This window comes from Equus asinus, chromosome 2 (assembly GCF_041296235.1).
Source record: "Equus asinus isolate D_3611 breed Donkey chromosome 2, EquAss-T2T_v2, whole genome shotgun sequence".
In the NCBI taxonomy this organism is placed as follows: domain Eukaryota; kingdom Metazoa; phylum Chordata; class Mammalia; order Perissodactyla; family Equidae; genus Equus; species Equus asinus.
This window is the reverse complement of record NC_091791.1, coordinates 14,917,583-14,933,608: the sequence shown is the minus strand read 5'-3', so window position 1 is coordinate 14,933,608 and position 16,026 is coordinate 14,917,583. Positions and strand designations below refer to the sequence as shown.

The 16,026-nt window shown below is 43.3% G+C and overlaps 1 long non-coding RNA gene across 2 annotated transcripts in view; it reads left to right on the top strand.

Moving 5' to 3' along the window:
• LOC123277992 (uncharacterized) overlaps nucleotides 1-16,026 on the top strand; it is an 85,967-nt gene that overhangs the window by 9,784 nt on the left and 60,157 nt on the right. For both annotated transcript variants that reach the window (XR_006515215.2, XR_011493634.1), the window contains exon 4: nucleotides 7,795-7,967. This is a non-coding gene — a long non-coding RNA (uncharacterized lncRNA). The remainder of the gene's footprint in view (nucleotides 1-7,794; nucleotides 7,968-16,026) is intronic.

The following is a 16,026-nucleotide window of genomic DNA, read 5'->3' as shown; positions in this document are numbered from 1 at the left end:
GTCTGCACCCAGGACCTGAACTCTCGAACCCTGGGGCCGCAGAAGTGGAACGTGCGAACTTAACCACTGCGCCACCAGGCCAGTCCAGGCATCCTTTTCTTCCTGACCTTAGGAGGAAGGCATTTAGTCTTTCCCCTGTAAGTGTGATGTTAGTTGGGGGTTTGGGTAGATACCTTTCATCAGATTGAGGAAGTTCCTTTCTATTCCTAGTGTGTCAATACTTTAAGTATTTACTTCCATATCTTTAAGAATGTGCTTGTATTGCTACTTTTAATTTTTTCAGTTTTAGGCTTTATCGCTTGAGGTCTTAATACGGAAGAAGAAGATTTAGCTTTTCTTCCCCCACAGTCCAATTCACACATTAAAATTACAATCTACTTTTGATGAGGTCAATATTTAGGTTTAATGTTATTGAGATCATATATAACTGTTTTGACTTGACTTGTGTAGTAAAGTAAATACTTTTCCTTTTCTGTATAACTTTTTATATTCTTTGGAGGTAATTGTTTGGAGGTGATTGTTTTGTTTTATCATTTCCTTGCTTTTCTAAGTACCTAATATTAATTCAACCTCAATCCTCCTGCCAGTTATCTCCACTGCCACTCAGTACCTTCATTCACAGTGTCTTCTTGAAAGTGTCCCTTCTGATGGGCTTTCATCTGAACAAGTAACTCTCTACATCTAATACATAGTGTCATCCAGGGGCCTCCCTCAATCACCATCTTGGATTCCCTTGTCCTCTCTCCTCCTTGGAATGTCCTTTTTCCTATCTTTCATGTCTTCCTCGTTACTATTTACTCTCTCATTTTAATGAAGCACATTTTCTAGTACCTTCCAAAGAAAGAGTGTGTGAGAGGTAAAATTTTGAGAATTTGCATATCTGAAAATATCTTTATTTTGTCTTCATACTTGGTTAATAATTTGACTGGGTAGAGAAATAATTTTCCCCTAGAATTTTGAAGATATTGCTGCACTGCCTTGTACTGTTGTTATTGGGAAGTCTGAGACATTTTTATTCTGTTTCTTTGCATGCGACTTGTTTTTGTCCCCTGGGAGCTTGTAGGCTCTTCTCTTGGAACTCCTGGAGTTCCAAAGCGTTACACTGATGTGCCTCGGTGAGAGTTTCTTTTCACCCATTGTTCTCAGTACTCATAGGCTTTCAACCAAAAGCACATCCTTCTGTTGATGGCTTGGTTTTCTCTTCCTGGACCTCCTGTTATTCAGAGGTTGGATCTTCTTGTTTCCTCTGCTAATCTCTTCCTCTTTCTCTATTACTTTCCAATTCTTTTTGCTTTGTTTCCTGGAGTAGTCCTCGACTTTATCTTCCAAACTTTCTGCTGAGTTTTTAATTTCTGATGCAGTGCTTTTAATTTCCTGGAGATTTTTGTTTCTGTTTTTTGCATCTCCTCCCCTGTTTTAACAGAATCCAGCTCTCGTAACAGGATGCAATATCGTCTAACTCTCTGAGTTAGGATTAGTTTTGAAGTTGTCTTCTCTCTGCATAATTTCTTCTAGGTAACTTTTTAACCATTTGTTTGGTGTCTGCTTTTATATTAGAGCTTTTCTCAGCCGTTGGGTAATCCTTGGTTGTCTGCACAAATTTAAGACAGGTGGGCCAAAAAGCTGACGGGATCTTTGAGTATGTTGGTAGGCTTGTAGATTTTGAGCTTTGCTGTAGAATGATCTGATTCAGCCATTCTTAGGGTTGTATCTTTACACCTTTCCTCTTGGGCAAGTCAGATTCCCCAGAAAATGCTCTTGGATTTTCCTGCATTGAAGGAGTAGACCAGAATGTCAGGGTTCTGGGAACTGAATGAGGGCAGAAGTCAGGAGGAATCTCAGAAGTCCGTATACATACATTTATTAATTGTCCATGTTTTTACTACAGTACTCCGGTCCTCAGTTGTGTTTTACCCTCTCCAGAATTATACCTCCCGTCTCTGGCCAGGGTGAGAAAGGCCATCACCTGGAGTGAGAGAAGATCTAACTATTTCTCAAACAGCTTTCAACCAGTCCTCCTCATTTTAGTCTCCCACCTTCACCCTCATTTCTAAAGGTACTTGGTGCCACCACTTCCTGAATCTTCTGAATTTTCTCCCTATTCCACTATATAGGTTGGCTCTTAGCTGTCCCTACTGCCAGCATAGGATTTGGCTTTCTTGTGTCTGTTAAGTTAGTTAAAACTCATCCATAGGCTCTCCAGAATTTTGATATTGTCTCCTAACCTACTCTCCCTGTCCTTGTGGGTTTAGATCTTACAAAAAATTTCCTTAATAAGTTTTAAGTGAGATTTCAGGAGGAGGAAAATTAGGGGCCAGCCCAGTGGCATAGTGGTTAAGTTCGTGTGCTTTGCGTTGGTGGCCTGGGGTTCACAGATCCTGGGTGTGGACCTACACACTGCTCATCAAGCCATGCTGTGGTGGCATCCCACATACAAGATAGAGGGAGATCGGCACAGATTTAGCTCAGCGACAATCTTCCTCAAGCAAGAAGAGGAAGATCAGCAATAAATATTAGCTCAGGGCCAATCCTCCTCATACACACACAAAAAAGCAGGAAAATTAGATGCTTGGGATAAACCCACTATCTTTACCTGGGGATCTGATAACAATCTATTTTCAAATACCAAATGAAAAGTGAATGAGTGTAATGAAGGCCTTTCTTTTCTTCCTACTCCTTTGTTCTCTTGGAGTCCGTTACTCTGTCCTCTCCCAACTTATGTCTTACATCTTTGATTATTTATTCTTGGTTTTCTTGGCTGCCTTCTCTTCCTCTCTCTGTCCCCTAAATAAGAGGGACCTCTAGATTTTCATCCTCAGGACTCTTCTCCAGCCTTTCCATCCTTCAGGTCTTCAAAAACCATCGTCTCAGAGTAGTCTTCCCAGACCATGCTTTCTAAGCTGCTCCCCAACCCCATTACTCTGTCTCATTTCCCTGATTATTCCCTTCATAGCACTCCTCACTCTCTGAAATTGTTGGTTAACTTGTTTATTCTCTGTCTCTTCCACCAGAATGCAAACTCCATGAGGGCAGGAACTGCATCTGTCTTGTTGACTGCTGTATCAAACAGTGCCTGCTGGATACCAAATAGGTATTCAGTAGTACTGTCTGGACCAATGAGTGAAAGATCTGGCCCTCTCTATTTTTCTTCACTTTCGTCTTATACGTCTTCCCTCTCTGCTCCCATATGCATCCTGCCTAACCATTAGCAGTGTCCTTCCCTTGAATACTAAGACTTTACACCTCAGGGCCTTTGCAAAAGCAGTTTTTTCATAATGGAGTGCCCTTGCCTTCCTACCAGATTCCCTCTTTATTTTGAAGACTATCTACCCCCTCCCAGGCATTCTGACACCCCTTCCTTTGGACCTCACTGTTTTTGGTACATACTTCTATCCTTTTTTAAAAAAAATTATTTTATTGAGGTCTTATTGGCTTATAACTGTGTAAATTTCAGGTGTACATTATTATATTTCAGTTTCTGTATAGACTGCATTGTGTTCACCATCAGTAGTCTAGTTTTTATCATCACCATACATATGTGCCCCTTTACCCCTTTTTCCCTTCCCCCACCCCTTCCCCTCTGGTAATCACTAATCTGCTCCCCTTATCCATGTATTTGTTTATCTTCCACATATGCGTGAAATCATACCATGTTTGTCTTTCTCTATCTGACTTACTTCATTTAGCATAATAACCTCAAGGTCCATCCATGTTGTTGCAAATGGCACAATTTTGTCTTTTTTATGGCTGAGTGGTATTCCATGGTGTGTGTGTGTGTGTGTGTGTGTGTGTGTGTGTGTATACTACATCTTCTTTATCCATTCACCTGTTGATGGGCACTTGGGTTGCTTCCGTATCTTAGCTATTGTGAATAATGCTGCGATGAACATAGGGATGCATAAATCTCTTTGAATTGTTGATTTCATGTTCTTTGGACAAATGCCCAGTAATGGGAGAGCTGGATCATATGGTATTTCTCATAGTTCTATCCTTGACTTTGTCACTCCTTTAAATTGCTAATACGCCTGTCATTCCAACTAGACTGTACTTCTTGAGGGCAAGGACTGCCTCTTATCTGTCTTTATACCTCCAAGCCCAGGAATTCAAAGTGTGTTGAATGAATGACTTGGATACATTTGGTATATGTGAACTCCTGTGGGTAGAAGAGCACACTCAGATTTTACAACCATTAACCCTGGAAGGCACATCCATGGACATGTTTCTTATACAAACTGAAGAGGAGCTTTGGCAATTAATGGACTCGTTGATAGGTATTGGTTTATTAAGAGACTTGTCAGGCTTTACACATACGTATTTAAAAGACATCCATTTGAGGACCTGAGTTTTCTTGAATGCTTGACTGCATTAACCAAATAAACCCATGGTTATCAAAACTCCTCTTTTCCCGGAACTCTATACAAATCGACCTAGACGCTCATTCAAACCCCAGGAAATTTTGTTCTCATCTGCATTAAAGCTGCTTCCTCAAACCACACTTGGGCTCTGAGACCTTTGGATCAATAGGTGGAAGATGCTCATGTGTTTCAGATGTTTTTACCCTCACTGGCTCACTTCCTGGCTCAGACCGAAAAAATATCTTTGGACTGAAGACAGTGCAAGAGCTGGCTATGGACATTGATCTTGCCCAATTTAGACCACATGCATTTTTATAGTCATTCCCATCAGCGTGAGAGTAATTAAGACTCTAGACTGATGAGGGTGCCATCCTTTCCACAAAATTGCTGAGCTGAGCAGACCTTTCTTCCATGTTCTTCAGTTACCTCAAAGGTCTAGGGGCACGTGGTTAGGGGTGGATCCCTTTCTTAATGAAGAGGAGCCAAATTGTCTCTGACAGAGGACAGTTTCCCACCACAAGATTTAATACTGCATTCATGTGTTCTAATGAATAAAACTGACACATATTTTCAATGTAATATGAGGGTTAGGAATCTTCTGCTTTTAACTGTTCCACATGTAGACACATTTGCAAAAGATCCTTCAAAGGACGTCATATTACTTTTAACCACAAAGCCACTACAAATGGCCTTGTGTTACCCGCCTCCCCAACCCTTTGTTTCAGACTTCAGAGTTCATACATAAAGCTTGAACAAAGTGCACTTAATTTGTGAAATCAAGAATTCTCTTTTGCGCTACCTTTAGTCATAAACTTTTTATTAAAGTGGATGCTGCTCATTCTACTATCAAAACAGCAAAATTTCAGAAGAGATTTTAGAGCTACAACCTATTAGAAGCAATGAAAATGAGCAGCACAGGTCCTCTTAGAGAAACCTTAGTTGAAGAGAGGGGGAGAAAAGGCCTGAACTACACTCCCTCTCGCTCCATTCTCCCATCAGGAGCTCACCTCTTCCTCCTCCCATGGGGCAGAGAGAGGCCCACAGCCTTATTCTGATGGAGTTTCTTTCACATGGAAACATAAAGAGATTCACCACTCCCAAAGGTGCTTTTAGTCAAATAACTTTGGGAAACTCTGATAAGCAAAGTCCTCTGATTTCCTTACTGCAGACATGGGAGCCTCTAATATGCGCATGTGTGTTGTGATTCTCAAGGGAGAACGTGGCATGCAGTTTTCCCTAAAGCATTTGACTGTGGAACACTTTCTTCCCAGATCGTCTCTTTTCAAGATTAGTTTCCATGGAACACACTTTGGGAAATGCTGCCTGACAACTTTTACAAGAGTCTAACCACTGGATTTGCACATTAATTCATACTCCATTATCCATACCTGGGAACCCTCCTCTCAAAGAACAGTCATTTCTCAAGGAGGAAACTTCATTCTGCTTAGGGAATCTGTGGTTTAATTCAGGGAAGTGTTGCCATGCTATTTGGCCAGAGTTAGCCATGTCCTCCAATATAGCTTTATCAATAATAAAGGCGATATTTTCATTTCCATATGTCTGAATCTTGTGTCTCTCAATTTGTTCAAAACTCAGGCAGACTGTTTTTACTGGGCCCATTAAAACTCTAACATAGACCCATTAAAATGGGGTTCTCCCAGACACATTTTGAAAACTATTGCTGGAGGTTAATGGAAAGCCGGGAACAACAGGATCAAATCAAGAGCTAATGGAGGCAGGGAGACCTGATCGAGTCCAGGAAAATGATGCTGGGGACCTGATCCAGGGCGGAGATGGTGAGGGGAGAGAGGAGGTTTCAGAGGGGCAGATAGGTGGGCAGGACTTGATGACTGATGGCTCTGGGGCAGAGGGGAGCTGAGGATGATGTCCTTGTTGCTGACTTGGGTGACTGTGGATGGAGCTGCATGAAGAGGAATAAAGGGAGAAGGTCAGGTGCGATCTTGGCTGAGCTGTGTGTCCTTAACTCTTAAGAGTAAAGGAGGAGAAGCGTACCATTGGCAATAAGGAAGAAGAGGGAAATTATGAGACTAGGGTGAGGCTTTTGAAAGAAAATCCTTTTCTGGGGTTGGATTGGAAAACTATAAACACAAGACACATGTCAAGAGAAGCCTTCTCTTTGGGGCTTGACCCTGGAGGCTGCTTCACTCCAGTTCCTATCCAGGCCCACAACTTGGGAGGTGACATTAGCAGTTTCTCAAGCAAGAAGAGTATTCTAATTCAGGAGGTAATTTGAAGATGGAGGCAGACATTGAAGTTGTAGGGGAGGAAGACATTTCCTTTTCCCAAATGGGGGTTCGTCTGGCTGGAGAACGAATTAAATTCACTTAAGACAGAATAGCAAGAGAAAATTAAACAAAGCTTTATGAGGAACCATGGCCCGGGGCCTTTCTTCCTGAAGGAAGAAAGGGCACCGAAGAAGTGGGGTGCACATAGTGGTTATATACCCCCAAACAGGGTGTTTCACATGTGATTGAAATGTCCCTCCCACAATAGTCACAAGATTGCCCTGTCGGCACAGCGCTTGATGGACACAGCAGGTAATGGTCTGCTATCTCGGTGGGCGTAGCAGGAGGCAAGTGGATTGTCTGGAGCTGGGCGGTCACAGGTGAGTGCAGCAATCAGTTCCTAGCCTAAGGAAAGATGCTTAATCCTTAAAGAAATGCCAGCGTTGGGAGGGGGCGGGAAGTTAGTTACAGGAGGTTACCAGAGAAGCACAATAAAATGCAGATTTAAGTCCTTGCCTTTGGTATTGACTAAGATTTTCTAGAGAGAGAAGGTCATCTCCTTTCTTCTTCCTGGTACAGAGAGGGAGGCACCTTTTACAGATACAGATTTACCTTACAAATGTAAACGTGTCCTAACAAAGGGCAGGTTCCATTCCTCAGAGCCTCCTTCCCTGTCCCAGTTTATCAAAAGCAATCAGCCTCAAATAATCCTGATGCCAAAGAGACATATCTTGGGGTGGCCAATTTCAGGTCCCCACAGAGTGATGCGGCCACAAGCCAAAGAATGCCAGGAGCCACCAGAAGCTGGAAGAAGAGAAGAAGCATTCTTCTCTAGAGGCTTCAGAGGGAGCATGGCCCTGCTGACACCTTAATTTCAGACTTCTGGCCTCCAGAACTATGAGAGAATGAATTTCTGTTGTTCTAAGTCACCCAGTTTATAGTGATTTGTTACAACAGCCATAGAAAACTAATATATAAGGAAAGAAATGCATTCACACTAACTGTGACAACAAGAAACGTGGACAGAGGGCATTTTCTAGGACACAAGGGGATATCGTGGATTCCAAGGATAGGAAGTTCAGGTTGGCCTCACAAGGCACAAGCACCAGGACCTAGAAAGTTGGGACTGGAGTGGCGATCTCCTTCATAGACACTTGACCTCTTCTCTTTTGTCATTCTCTCTCTGTCTGCAGGCTGGCTCTCTCCAGTTCTTCATGCATGTGGCCAAAACAGACGCTGTTGACCTGACCCGTCTTCACATCACATTTCGAGTCCCTAACAGACCAATAAATGGCTCTGTGGCCTGATTCCAAATTCCATGGAGAGAGAATCCCTCAGCCTTGGTCCAATCAACTCCTGTCCACGGGTGAGAACTTGTATCTGGGGGCCTTCGTTTGCGGGTAAAGAGCCTGCTGGCAAATATCCTTAAAGGTTTCTATGTGAGCACCAAATATAGTTTTAAAGAGCAGACAACCTCCACTTATCCACCAACCTGGCAGGTCAGGGGGAATCTAACCTTCTTTTCAAATTTTCTGTCCTGCATTAGACAATGTCCTTAGCCTTTTAACCTTCTGTGTCCTTAAACGCCTCTCCCCAGCATAAACCCATCATATCGCTGAGGGGGAAAAAGCAGACGAAAAGATTAGATTCTCTTCCTGTTCTAAACATGAAGTTAATCTACTGGAAAAAAACCATTATTGATTTTTATCTTTTATAGTCTTCTCCTGAAACAACAATTGTGTGCTACTATTGGCAAAATACTTGGCTTGTTTTGGACTCAGATCTTAATTTTTAAAGATTCCTGTTTGTTATTTTTTTCATGTTGCCTTCAAAGGACTCCTTTCGGCCAAGTGCCATGGGAGATATTTGGAGGTTGAAGGATTTTCATTTGCCTTTAATGCTTTTGATCAGCAAAGCAAAGCCTCAAACAGAAATCCAAGCCAGGCAGGAGGGTGGCAGAGCGGGAGAACGGGTTCTGGGGAGCGTCCCATTCCTTGAACTTCCTTCAGTAATCAAGGAGACCTTGTGCGGTGCCCCCTAAGTGCTGGGCGTTGAGCTGGAGCTAGGCTTACAGAGGGCAATCAGCTGGACATCGCGTGTCCCACCTGGAGCGTACAGCCGTGGGAGAGGCAGGCAGAGATAAAGAAAATGAGGCAAGTGAAGACATGCTTGCATGCTATAACAAAGGTCACGGAGGAGAGGTGCCTGGCACAGTGACAGTGCATAACTTGGGCAATTAGCCCAAGGGATCAGAGAAGCCTTCTGAGGAAGGCACATTTCCCTGAGATCTGAAGGGTGAGTAGGTGTTTAACTAGATGAAGCTCCTGGGGGTGGGAAGATGGGGGATATTCCAGGCAAAGGGAACATCGCATGCAGATATTTATTATGCCATCCAGGGAGAAACCCATAAAATGTAGATTAGAGACATACAGAGACCCACAGACTCATGAAGGAATGAGACAGCATGCAGTTATGGTCTGCTCTTTTGCCATCTGCAGGTACAAGAGGCTGCAGGAGCTTTTCCACCAGGTCTCTGACCCCATGTAGATCTCCTGAGAGCACGGCAAGAGGCTCCCAGAATCCCTGGCCTTGTTGAGTGCCCTCAGGGCTCTCTCTGGGTCAGCATCCTCAAGAGCGTATCAAGGAGCTGTGGGTCCACAAGAGCCTAGGCAGACAGGAAACAGTAGATTTTGTCAGAAGGAAAGCTAATTCTGAAAAGAGGAGCTATTTTGCTCTCTTTTATCTTGTCTCTAAAGGGAGAAGATGGGGTTCTTTGGGCATGGGAATATGCCCACTTGAGCTCTTCCTATCTGAAGTCTAAATATCTTAGGTGTGCCCACCTGAGGTCTGCATAGCTGAGCTTTTCCCCCCTGAGGTGTGCTTATGTGAAGTGTGCCCACCTGAGGTGTGCCCGTCCTGCTGAGAAGGCCACCTGGAGGAGTAACTTGATCACCCCAGAGCAAGAATCATCATGGGAAAAAGTAGAGGACATGAGTAGGGGGCGCTTGACCTCTTCCCAGGACTCTTTCTTGGCCGTCCCTGATGGCCCACTCCTTCCTGTGTCTCCCAGGAGCCTGGGATGCACCTCTCTCTCATGGCCTGCTTTATAACGCTCTGCCTACTTGTCTGTCTCCCCAACTAGTCTCTGGGCTCCTTGAGGGATTGTGTCTTTTTCATTTTTGTTCTCTGTCTAGCCCCTGACATTTACATGATAAGCATTCGATAAATATTTATTAAGGGAACGAGTACATGGACCTTATTAATTTACACTCTGCTTTAGTCTCAAACATTTTGAGGCGGAATCATGTTGTTTAGAAGTAGATAAATGGGATTAAATGAAGGGTATTCCTCACATTGCCTTGCACGTGGTGGGCACTCCATCGTGACTCACCAACAGTGGTCATAAATGTCTCCATGCTCTGCTACTTATATGTAGCACAATTTATTTCTGAATGGCATTGATTTTGTAACAGAGCAGTCCTTTGGGGGAGCCTTCACATATCCCTACGCTGATTATTTCACTGAGGCAGAGATCCTCCAAGTACCATTCTCTTTGTACATAAGATTATATACTTCTGCCCTTTGATTGAAGATAGGACATGGGTGTTTTTGTCCTATCCCTGACTCTTGTAGGTCAGGCCCACGAGTTCCCCTATTTTTGCATGTGTGTATCTGTTCAGGAAACAAAGGCTGAAAGTCCGTCAGCAAAGGCAATTGAGGTTCCTGTGTCTCATTCTTGCATAATGAGTCCTGTCAGTTAAGGCCACACAAGGGTGGGAGGAGTGGCAGCTTGCCAGCCTGCTCTGTGGCATTTGGATAAACAAACACCAATATTTATCAGAGCTGCTCTGTTGTCCTTCCTCAGCTGCTGGGACAGGGAGCCCTCCCTGTGCTTGTATATAGTTTTCTCTGTATGAGATAAATGTTTGGGGCCATTAACAGAAAAAAAATGTTTGTACTCTGCTCCCCTGTTACCTAGGCTAATTTACCGCACCAGGAGGGCTTGTAGTTCATTAATAATATACAAATACAAACCAAAGGAAGAAATTGCCTTGTTAATTGACTTTTGCAATGCTAATCTAAGACTCATTGGCTTTAAACATTACCCAACAACTGTGCTTGTACCACACACCTTGGAGAAAACAGAAAACTGTCCAACACAAATGCTTGAAATCATTGCCTCTGGGTTTTATAAACCCACACTCACCGCCACTGGTTTTCTTTAGAAATCCAGAGGTAGAAGACACAAAGAAAAGAGACAAAGAGTTGAGGATAGACTCAACCATTCTAGAATACAGCCCAGACATGCTGCAAGTGAAGGCCAGGCTACCCTGGGCCATGCTGGGCTGTGCTGGGCTGTGTAGGGTGTTGCCAGCCTCCCCATCTCAGTCCAGATTGATTAGATACAAAGATTGATTAGAAACGGTACTATTAGGCTCAGTTGACTGGTCCAATTTGGAGCAAAATGTATCAGTCTTAGAAACCAAATTTCCTCCACTGACATCCCTAGGCCAGCCTTCTGTCCCTTGTCCTCTCTGATCATTGCCTGTGGAGGAGACATGAAACTTCTATCAGTTCATTAATAATGAACTGAGAGGTGGTAGAGTTGAGTGATGAGGTTTCCCAGGACAGCCTTGAGGGTCAAATGGACCTGGATTTGAATCCTACCCATTCTCTCTTTCCCTGTGACCACCAATCACCCACCCCTACAAGTCTAGAGCCAGAGTTTCAAGTCTGTGAATGTGACGTAGGCAGTAGCAACCTCGTCATCCTCTTTGAGTCTGCCAGGGCCACCTGGGGGACGAACCTGGCTCCTCCTTGAAGAAGCCACCCACCCATGGCATGGGGAGCCATATTTGTTTTACTGTAGATTTCACAGGGCAGGCGGAGGGGAGCCTTTTCATTGCCACAACCTTAACCCTCCTGCTTGATTTCTCTGTTCTCCCGAGCTCCTCCTTGACCGCTCTGCCTCTGGGATTTCTTCTCTCTGGCTTGCCCTTTGGAGTCTTCTAGTTCCGCTCACTCTCGCCTTTCTTGATTTAAAGAATAAAAGACAGAAATTTGGATCCGGTGTGCAAAGCTTGAGATTCATATTTCTATTCTGTAAAATGGAGATGAAAATAATTCCTATCTTGTAACGTGAGAGAGAGAATTAAATGAGAATTAAGTAAATGAACTCTAAAGCAATGTTTTTCCAACATGAGCCATTTGAAATCAGTTTAATCAGTTGCTACTAGCATTAAAAAAAAACACAAAGTAGGATAAAATAGAAAATATCAGAGGGCGTCGTGTGTAGTAGGGGTAGATTTTATTTGTGACTCTTTCCTTTCAGTGTTATATATGTATGTGCGTGTGTGTGTGACCACTGGTGGATATAAAATGGATTTTTTACTGTAGGTTATGGTAAAAAACGTTTGAAGTGTTTGTCATTAAAATTCACCTTCAGCCTGGAGGAGATGATCTCTGAGACTTAGTCACAAAACCCTAATGTTGAAAAGATCAGAGACCCCTGATCCAGCCTCCTGCCAGGAGGCTATGACGTCCCACCAAAGGCACATTCTGACAGCCCAAGGACTTAATTCTGTTCACAAATATTTTTGTTAGGTTCACATAGCATTTATGAAAAAATTTTGAACTAATTACTCTCTTTGGAAAATCAGGAGATAAGACATCAAAATCTAGATTTTCAGCTTCTCCGGAAAATTTGGGAGAGTTGGCCACACAGGGCATCTTTCCTGCAGGGTCTACCCCACCTGCATCCTCGTTTGTCTCCTGCCTGGGCTCTGGGAGCACACAAGGCTTACTCCTTGACCTGAAGTCCTCCCCCCACCTAAAGCTTTATGTTTCTTTTAAAGAATCACAAAACTGGAACATACTCGAGGGTTCCTTTGGTCCAAACCCTCATTTGTGGGTGGAGGAAAGAGGCCCGGGGGAGGAGGAGGTAACTCATCCAAGGTCACATGGATCATTGGTGATGTGGATGGGAAAAGCATGCAGGTTTCCTTCTTCCTGGGTCAGTGCCCTGTTCAGCCCTCGGGAACAAGTGGCCACCATCCTCGTAAAAACTGAGACTTTCTTAAGAGATGTGTTGATTCACCTCAAAGGTCATCAGCCCTCGCTTTTTCCCTCTGTCTCAGCCAAGTCAAATATTTACCTTGCAAAAGTGAAATTGGATCCAGAATGGTTCCTGCTTGTCTTAACACTGTATTTGCGTGGCTCCATCTTTGCCCTCCGTGACTTTCCTCATGGCCTTGCCGTGGCTGCAGCCGCTTAAGTACAGCTTCTGCAGGCGGAAGACACCTGGGCAAAGGGATTCACCCGTGTGGGTGTCTGGAAAGGATGTGTACCCCCAACGTTGTCTGGCTATTTCTTTCACTCCATTTCAGTTGAAGGACAGAGAAAATCAGCTTGGAGTTCATTTTTTGTCAAGCAGAGTCACAGGCAATTCCAGCATTAGCAGGCTGACAGGTGTATAGTTCCCTGATCACCCAAGAAAGGAGTGGCAGGGTGGTCCTGATGGGACCGTTCTCAGAGGGGGAAGCCACCCTGTGCTGGGCACAGGGCCAGGAGTGTGAAGGATATTTTGGATGTTTTTAATTTTTTTAAATTTGTTTCCCGTTATAAAAATAGTCAAACATACAGAAAAGTAGAAAGAATAGCATAATGAACCTCCACACACCTATCATTCAGATTCAACATTCATCAAGATCTTGCTATGTATGCCTCCTAACTCCCCTTTTATACTTTCACTTTGATGTATAATTTACATACAGTAAAATGCATAGATCTTAAGTGTAAAGTTTGATGAGTTTTAAAATTTTTATTATTTTGAAATAATTTCAAGCTTACAGAAAGTTGCAAAAATAACGCAAAGAATTCGGATATACTCTTCATTGGAATTCCCCAAATATTAACAAATTGCTTTATTATACTTTACGCATATGCACACACATTATTGTTATTTTTCTGAACACACACTTTATTATTATTTTTCTGAACCATTGGCAAGTTGATGAGTTTTGCCAAATATTTATGCCCATGTAATCATCACTGAAATCAAGTTATAAAACATTTTCAGCACTTCAAAAGTTCCCTGGTGCTCTTTTCCACTTCTCATTTTTCATTTTTTTGATTCATTTCATTTCATTTTCATCTCAGCTCTCATTCTCGTTTTATCACCCTAGATTAGTTTTGCCTATTCTTGAACTTGATGTAAATGGAATCATCCCCCACTTTATTTTTGCTTAATTATTTTAAAGCAAATCCCAGATCTCATGTTATTTCATCTGTACCTACTTTGCAAGCATCCTTAAAAGTTATGGCCATTTTCTTAGATAAGCACAATGCCAATGAGATTATGTAAAAAGACTTCATAGCAAGCCACTCTGACTACCTCCCTTTTACAGGTGAGTGCACAGGCTCAGGGAGGAGGAACAACTTGCCCAAGGTCACCTAGGAAGTGGCTGGTGGCAGGCTGTCTTCCTTGAGCGCCTATACTTCACGCTTCTTAGTCTCTGCTCTCAGCCCCAGTGCAGGGTCCCCGCGGACGGGTTCCTGGGGAACGGCAAAGGCTGGCATCTCTCTTTCTTGTGGTTCCTCTCAGCTGGGCGCCCAAAGCACATGACAGTCCAGAAATGCCCTCGCAGTGACCCTGTGAGCACCCCTGCCCCCATGCACAGTTACTCACAGCAGCATCTCTTTAAAGACAGAAGAAAGGAAACCCTCAGCCCCTAGTGGCTGGAGAGATGGTGTAGGCAGATATGTCTGAAGGCTGCTGAGAGCTTCTATTCCCCAGGATCCAGACCTTGGAAAGGTGCTGAGACAAATTAATCAAAATGCAGAAAAGACCCAAGCCTTTAATATTTTAGACCATATTTGCAAATGGGTCCTAATAATACACAAACTCACATTTATTAAAATAACAAACAAACAAACAAGAAAGAGAAACTAAACCCCACAGCAATCTGTTCTTCCAGGAGACAGGTAGAAACAAATCTAAAAGGATATTTTCTCCCCTGGAAGCCCAGCACAGAACTCACTAGAAACAAATAACTTATTGTATGCCTGAATCAATGGCTAGTAATCATGATTTTATTGAATCTCATAAATTGTAGGGTCCGTGTAGTGACTAGATAAGTCATGGACTTAAACGTATTCACAAATCAAACCTCATATCCTTCCCTGAGGACATATTTGTTTGGTAAAAACATCCTTACTGTTTGTTTCTAAAACAGAACTGGATGGAGCTGTATAAATGAAAATGGATTTTCAGCAAAAATATGTTTCTCAATTACTCAGAAATACAATCCTCTGCCCTTTCCCGCCGTCGTCTTCTCTCTTTTCCACATGATGGGCCAGTTGAAGATTGCAAGCTGTTTGGTGTCTAGGCACCGAGATCACAAGAAAGGCCTCAAGGGGCAGGGGGATGGGGAGTGGAGGAGTGGGGGACTGAGAAGGGATGGTTGGGGCTTCCCAGTCCCTCCCCCTTCTCTCCCTCTTACTAAGCTGTCTGGTTCCATTGTAACCTGTTTTATGGACTAAACATCTGTATTAGATTGCCTTTGAAGAACCACTGGCCTCATTGATCTTTTCTTTCTCTAGCATGTGAGATGCTGAGAAAGTCAACCTGGGAGTGTGTAATTCCCTCGATTGTTAGCACCCTGCAGCCTGGGAAGTGGCTTTGGGTCCTGCAGTTGCAGCTTCTGGTCTGATGCCCATGGCCCTGTCACCACGGTGCTTCCTCCTCTCCAATGACTTCTTGGTATCCAGAGAAGGAAAGTGTGATTTTAAATGGGAGCCAGCAGTCCACAGAGGCTTGAGAGGCCTTTAAAAATTCTTGTTGGGGGCCAGCCTGGTGGCGTAATGGTTAAGTTCACATGTTCCGTTCTGGTGGCCCAGGGTTCACCGGTTTGGATCCCGGGTACGGACCTACGTGCCGCTTGTCAAGCCATGCTGTGGCAGGCATCCCACATATAAAGTAGAGGAAGATGGGCACAGATGTTAGCTCAGGCCTAATCTTCCTCAACAAAAAGTTTTTTATTTCCTTCTCTTCCTCCTTCTCCTTATTCTTCTTATTATACAGATAGATGCTTATTGAAAAATTAGTAAAACACAAAAAAGTAGGAAGAACACACAAAAAAATCCTTCATCATCCATTTTAAAACACATTTTACCATGGCTGAGATCACACAGTATGCACAACTTTGTACCCCGCTTTTCTCACAGACCTTTTTCAACCCAAGCATTTTTGCTGACTGTGTAATATCCCATTGCAGGGATGTACCAAGATTTCCATACAAGTGGGGTTTTGCAGAGGATTTTCTTTTCTATGAAAATTGCTTAAAACTTTTCCTAACTTTTCACTGGGGAACTCATTCTTCTCTCTCTCTCTGGCATGAATCAAGGAGGGCTTCATTTTGCACAAA